The sequence below is a fragment of the Panulirus ornatus genome, chromosome 11 (genome assembly GCF_036320965.1).
Source record: "Panulirus ornatus isolate Po-2019 chromosome 11, ASM3632096v1, whole genome shotgun sequence".
Classification (NCBI taxonomy): domain Eukaryota; kingdom Metazoa; phylum Arthropoda; class Malacostraca; order Decapoda; family Palinuridae; genus Panulirus; species Panulirus ornatus.
Genome location: NC_092234.1, coordinates 38261952 through 38267951, shown reverse-complemented (window position 1 = coordinate 38267951; position 6000 = coordinate 38261952).

The window sequence follows — 6000 nt, the reverse complement described above, 5'->3', positions numbered from 1 at the left end:
TCCCTCCATCTCTGACACACATATCCTCTCTGCCAATCTCTCCTCACTCATTCTCTCCATGTGACCAAACCATTTCAAAACACCCTCTTCTGCTCTCAACCACACTTTTTTTATTACCACACATCTCTCTTACCCTTTCATTACTTAGTCGATCAAACCATGTCACACCACATATTGTCCTCAAACATTTCATTTCCAGCACATCCACCCTCCTCCGCACAACTCTATGCATAGCTTACGCCTCGCAACCATACAACATTGTTGGAACCACTATTCCTTCAAAAAATACCGATTTTTGCTTTCCAAGATAACGCTCTCGACTTCCATACATTTTTCAACGCTCCCAGAACTTTCGCCCCCTCCCCCACCCTATGATTCACTTCCGCTTCCATAGTTCCACCCGCTGCCAAATCTACTCCCAGATATATAAAACGCAGCTTCCTCCAGTTTCTCCACTCAAACCTACCTCCCAATCGACTTATCCCTCACCCCTATTGTACCTAATAACCTTGCTCTTATTCACATTTACTCTCAGCTTTCTTCTTTCACACACTTTACCAAACTCAGTCACCAACTTCTGCAGTTTCTCACCCGAATCAACCACCAGTGCTGTACCAACAGCGAACAACAACCGACTCCCCTCCCAAGCTCTCTCATCCACAACAGACTGCATACTTGCCCCTCTTTCCAAAACTCTTGCATTCACCTCCCTAATAACCCCATCCATAAATAAATCAAACAACCAAGGACACATCACGCACCCCTGACGCAAACCAACATTCTCTGAGAATCAATCACTTTCCTCTCTTCCTACTCGTACACATGCCTTTCAACCTCGATAAAAACTTTTCACTGCTAACAATTTGCCTCCCACACCATATATTCTTAATACCTTCCACAGAGCATCTCTATCAACTCTATCATATGCCTTCCCCTGATCCATAAATGCTACATACAGATCTATTTGCTTTTCTAAGTATTTCTCACATACATTCTTCAAAGTAAACACCTGATCCACACATCCTCTACCACTTCTGAAACCAGACTGCTCTTCCCCAATTTGATGTTCTGTACTTGCCTTCACCCTCTCAATACCCTCCCATATAATTTCCCAGGAATACTAAACAAACTTATACCTCTGTAATTTGAGCACTCGCATTTATCCCCTTTGCCTTTGTACAATGGCACTATGGAAGCATTCCGCCAATCCTCAGGCACTTCACCATGAGTCGTACATACATACATTAGATAACCTTAACAACCAATCAACAATACAGTCACCCCCTTTTTTAAATAAATTCCACTGCAGTACCATCCTAACCCGCTGCCTTGCCGGCTTTCATCTTCCGCAAAGCTTTCACTATCTCTTCCCTCTTTACCAAATCATTCTCCCAAACCCTCTCACTTTGCACACCACCTCGACCAAACACCCTATATCTGCTACTCTATCATCAAACACATTCAACAAACCTTCAAAATACTCAGTCCATCTTCTTACATCACCACTATTTGTTATAACCCCCCCCTCCCATTAGCCCCCTTCACTGATGTTCCCATTTGTTCCCTTGCCTTACGCGCTTTATTTACCTTCTTCGAAAACATCTTTTTATTCTCCCTAAAATTTAATGATACTCTTTCACCCCGACTCTCATTTGCCCTCTTTTTCACCTCTTGCGCCTTTCTCTTGACCTCCTGCCTCTTTTTTATACATCTCCCAGTAATTTGCATTATTTCCCTGCAAAAATCGTCCAAATGCCTCTCTCTTCTCTTTCACTTATAATCTTGCATCTTCATCCCACCACTCACTACCCTTTTTAATCAGCCCACCTCCCACGCTTCTCATGCCACAAGCATCTTTTGCGCAAGCCATCACAGATTCCTTAAATACATCCCATTCTTCCCACACTCCCCTTACGTCCTTTGTTCTCACCTTTTTCCATTCTGTACTCAGTCTCTCCTGGTACTTCCTCACACAAGTTTCCTTCCCAAACTCACTCACTCTCACCACTCTCTTCACCCCAACATTCTCTTCTGAAAACCTCTACATATCTTCACCTTCGCCTCCAAAAGATAATGATCAGACATCCCTTAAGTTGCACCTCTCAGCACATTAATATCCAAAAGACTCTCTTTCGCGCGCCTATCAATTAACACGTAATCCAATAACGCTCTCTGGCCATCTCTCCTACTTACATACGTATATCTCTCTTTTTAAACCAGGTATTCCCAATCACCAGTCCTTTTTCAGCACATAAATCTACAAGCTGCTCTTCTCCATTTACAACACTAAACACCCCATGTACACCAATTATTCCCTCAACTGCCACATTACTCACCTTTGCATTCAAATCACCCAACACTATTACCCGGTCTCGTGCATCAAAACTACCAACACACTCAGCTGCTCCCAAAACACTTGCCTTTCATGATCTTTCTTCTCATACCCAGGTGCATATGCACCAATAATCACCCATTTCTCTCCATCCACTTTCAGTTTTACCCATGTCAATCTAGAGTTTACTTTCTTACACTATCACATACTCCCACCACTGCTTCAGTAGTAGTGCTACTCCTTCCCTATATACATATTTTCTTTCATACTACTCGCCATTTCCCACGTTAGCGAGGTAGCGTTAAAAACAGAAGACGGTGAGGGAATATCCTCACCTGGCCCCCGTCTCTGTTACCTCTTTTGGAAAATTAAAAAAAAAAAAAAACGAGAGGGGAGGATTTCCAGCCATCCGCTCCCTCCCCTTTTAGTCGCCTTCTACGACATACAGGGAATACATGGGAAGTATTCTTTCTCCCCTATCCCCAGGGATAGTGTGAACTAATGGGTCCTTTGTTGTCTTTTCCTAGCGCTACCTCGCACACATGAGGGGGGAGGGGGATGTTATTCCATGTGTGGCGAGGTGGCGATGGGAATGAATGAAGGCAGACAGTGTGAATTGTGTGCATGTGTATATATGTATATGTCTGTGTGTGTATATATATGTGTACATTGAGATGTGGGGACGTATGTATATACATGTGTATCGGGGTGGGTTGGGCCATTTCTTTCGTCTGTTGCGCTACCTCGCAAATGCGGGAGACAGCAACGAAGCAAAATAAAATATGAAATATATATATACATATATATATATATATATACATATATATATTGAAGAATGTATGTGAGAAATACTTAGAAAAGCAAATGGATTTGTATGTAGCATTTATGGATCTGGAGAAGGCATATGATAGAGTTGATAGAGATGCTCTGTGGAAGGTATTAAGAATATATGGTGTGGGAGGAAAGTTGTTAGAAGCACTGAAAAGTTTTTATCGAGGATGTAAGGCATGTGTACGTGTAGGAAGAGAGGAAAGTGATTGGTTCTCAGTGAATGTAGGTTTGCGGCAGGGGTGTGTGATGTCTCCATGGTTGTTTAATTTGTTTATGGATGGGGTTGTTAGGGAGGTAAATGCAAGAGTTTTGGAAAGAGGGGCAAGTATGAAGTCTGTTGGGGATGAGAGAGCTTGGGGAAGCGAGTCAGTTGTTGTTCGCTGATGACACAGCGCTGGTGGCTGATTCATGTGTGAAACTGCAGAAGCTGGTGACTGAGTTTGGTAAAGTGTGTGGAAGAAGAAAGTTAAGAGTAAATGTGAATAAGAGCAAGGTTATTAGGTACAGTAGGGTTGAGGGTCAAGTCAATTGGGAGGTGAGTTTGAATGGAGAAAAACTGGAGGAAGTGAAGTGTTTTAGATATCTGGGAGTGGATCTGGCAGCGGATGGAACCATGGAAGCGGAAGTGGATCATAGGGTGGGGGAGGGGGCGAAAATTCTGGGAGCCTTGAAGAATGTGTGGAAGTCGAGAACATTATCTCGGAAAGCAAAAATGGGTATGTTTGAAGGAATAGTGGTTCCAACAATGTTGTATGGTTGCGAGGCGTGGGCTATGGATAGAGTTGTGCGCAGGAGGATGGATGTGCTGGAAATGAGATGTTTGAGGACAATGTGTGGTGTGAGGTGGTTTGATCGAGTGAGTAACGTAAGGGTAAGAGATGTGTGGAAATAAAAAGAGCGTGGTTGAGAGAGCAGAAGAGGGTGTTTAGAAGTGGTTTGGGCACATGGAGAGGATGAGTGAGGAAAGATTGACCAAGAGGATATATGTGTCGGAGGTGGAGGGAACAAGGAGAAGAGGGAGACCAAATTGGAGGTGGAAAGATGGAGTGAAAAAGATTTTGTGTGATCGGGGCCTGAACATGCAGGAGGGTGAAAGGAGGGCAAGGAACAGAGTGAATTGGAGCGATGTGGTATACCGGGGCTGACGTGCTGTCAGTGGATTGAATCAAGGCATGTGAAGCGTCTGGGGTAAACCATGGAAAGCTGTGTAGGTATGTATATTTGCGTGTGTGGACGTATGTATATACATGTGTATGGGAGGGGGTTGGGCCATTTCTTTCGTCTGTTTCCTTGCGCTACCTCGCAAACGCGGGAGACAGCGACAAAGTATAAAAAGAAAAAAAAAATATATATATATATATATATATCTACACACGTTGAAATGTATAGGTATGTATATGTGCGTGTATGGACGTGTATGTATATTCATGTGTATGTGGGTGGGTTGGGCCACTCTTTCGTCTTTCCTTTGGGCTACCTAGCAAAATGATAATAAGAAGAAAACAAGTTGCTCGAGATATTAAGCTCATCGTCATCAGCATTCAGTCTTCCGCGGAACCCAACCAATCACCAGAGAAACACGAACCACCATCATTAGTCGCCCGGGGAATGTAGATTGCAACCAGCATTGTTAAGACGTTCAACAGGACTACCTGAACTCGAAAGCCTGGTTTAGGAAAGCGAAAGTACTGGTATACATAAAGCGACGTTCCTCTACTAACATTTCTAAATTTCTTTAGCACTAATTCATCAAGATAGGTTTCAACAGCACTAGTCCAACAAAGCCTGTCTGGTTATCTCGCTAGTAAATGTCCATCGCTGTTTGTCCTACAGTCCATGCCTGTCAATGGTGTCCTCACAAATACAAGCACAAGTCTGTCAAGTGCCGTCTCACCAGCACAGGTTCTGTCCCAGGAGCAACAATTGGAGTCCAGCTGAAGGAATTCCCAATATGTTCGTCGGAATTCGAAAGTCCCGGTGAAAATATTCTGTTGTTGTGCGAGATTGGCTGCCTGTCAAGCGGAAGCCAGAGCAGCTGTTTGTTCGATGATATTGCTGCGTTTACAGGAATTTCCACTTGTTTGGCTTGTCTGCTCACAGGAAAATACGCATTCAGTGTTTTTAGTTGCCATATAGTCGTTAAAGAAAAGCATTTATCTACCGATGCGCTTAGGCATATTACATATCTTCATTTTATTTTAGGACAGAGAGAGAGAGAGAGAGAGAGAGAGAGAGAGAGAGAGAGAGAGAGAGAGAGAGAGGATAAACAAGAGTCTAGATATCTAATATAACTAAATTTAATCAATTCTAATTTCAGTGTGGTTTTACTTACAATTCTTGAACACATTTGTATCACAGAAAAGACAACAAAGTCAGTTTTCTTGAACGTATACAGAAATGTCACCCCGAAAATAACATGACCTTGTACACAAACTGATTCTCCTTTACATTGCACAAAACTTTCTTCGCTCCTGCCTCAGGTGGATACTCTGCTCCGTCATTGATAATTCTTTGGACTTTCCCTGATAAAAAAAATCCCGATCGCTACACCACAGTGTGTGTGTGCATGTGTGTATTACTATCTATATATATGTATGGAGAGTAAGCAAATATCGGCATTGTCACGCCCCTCAAACACACTCCTGTCCAGGTTCAATTTGAAAATGTTTCAGTTCCTTCTACATAGTATATTTTTACTTACTGAAGTCCAAATTTCACTTATGTTTTTCCCGAAAACCTACATTTCTTTACATCCAGTCTCAGTGTTTCCTTAGCAAGCTTTCACATATTACTCTGCCGTCCTCCCTACCCCAGCTCTGTTTCTATCTAAATCATTT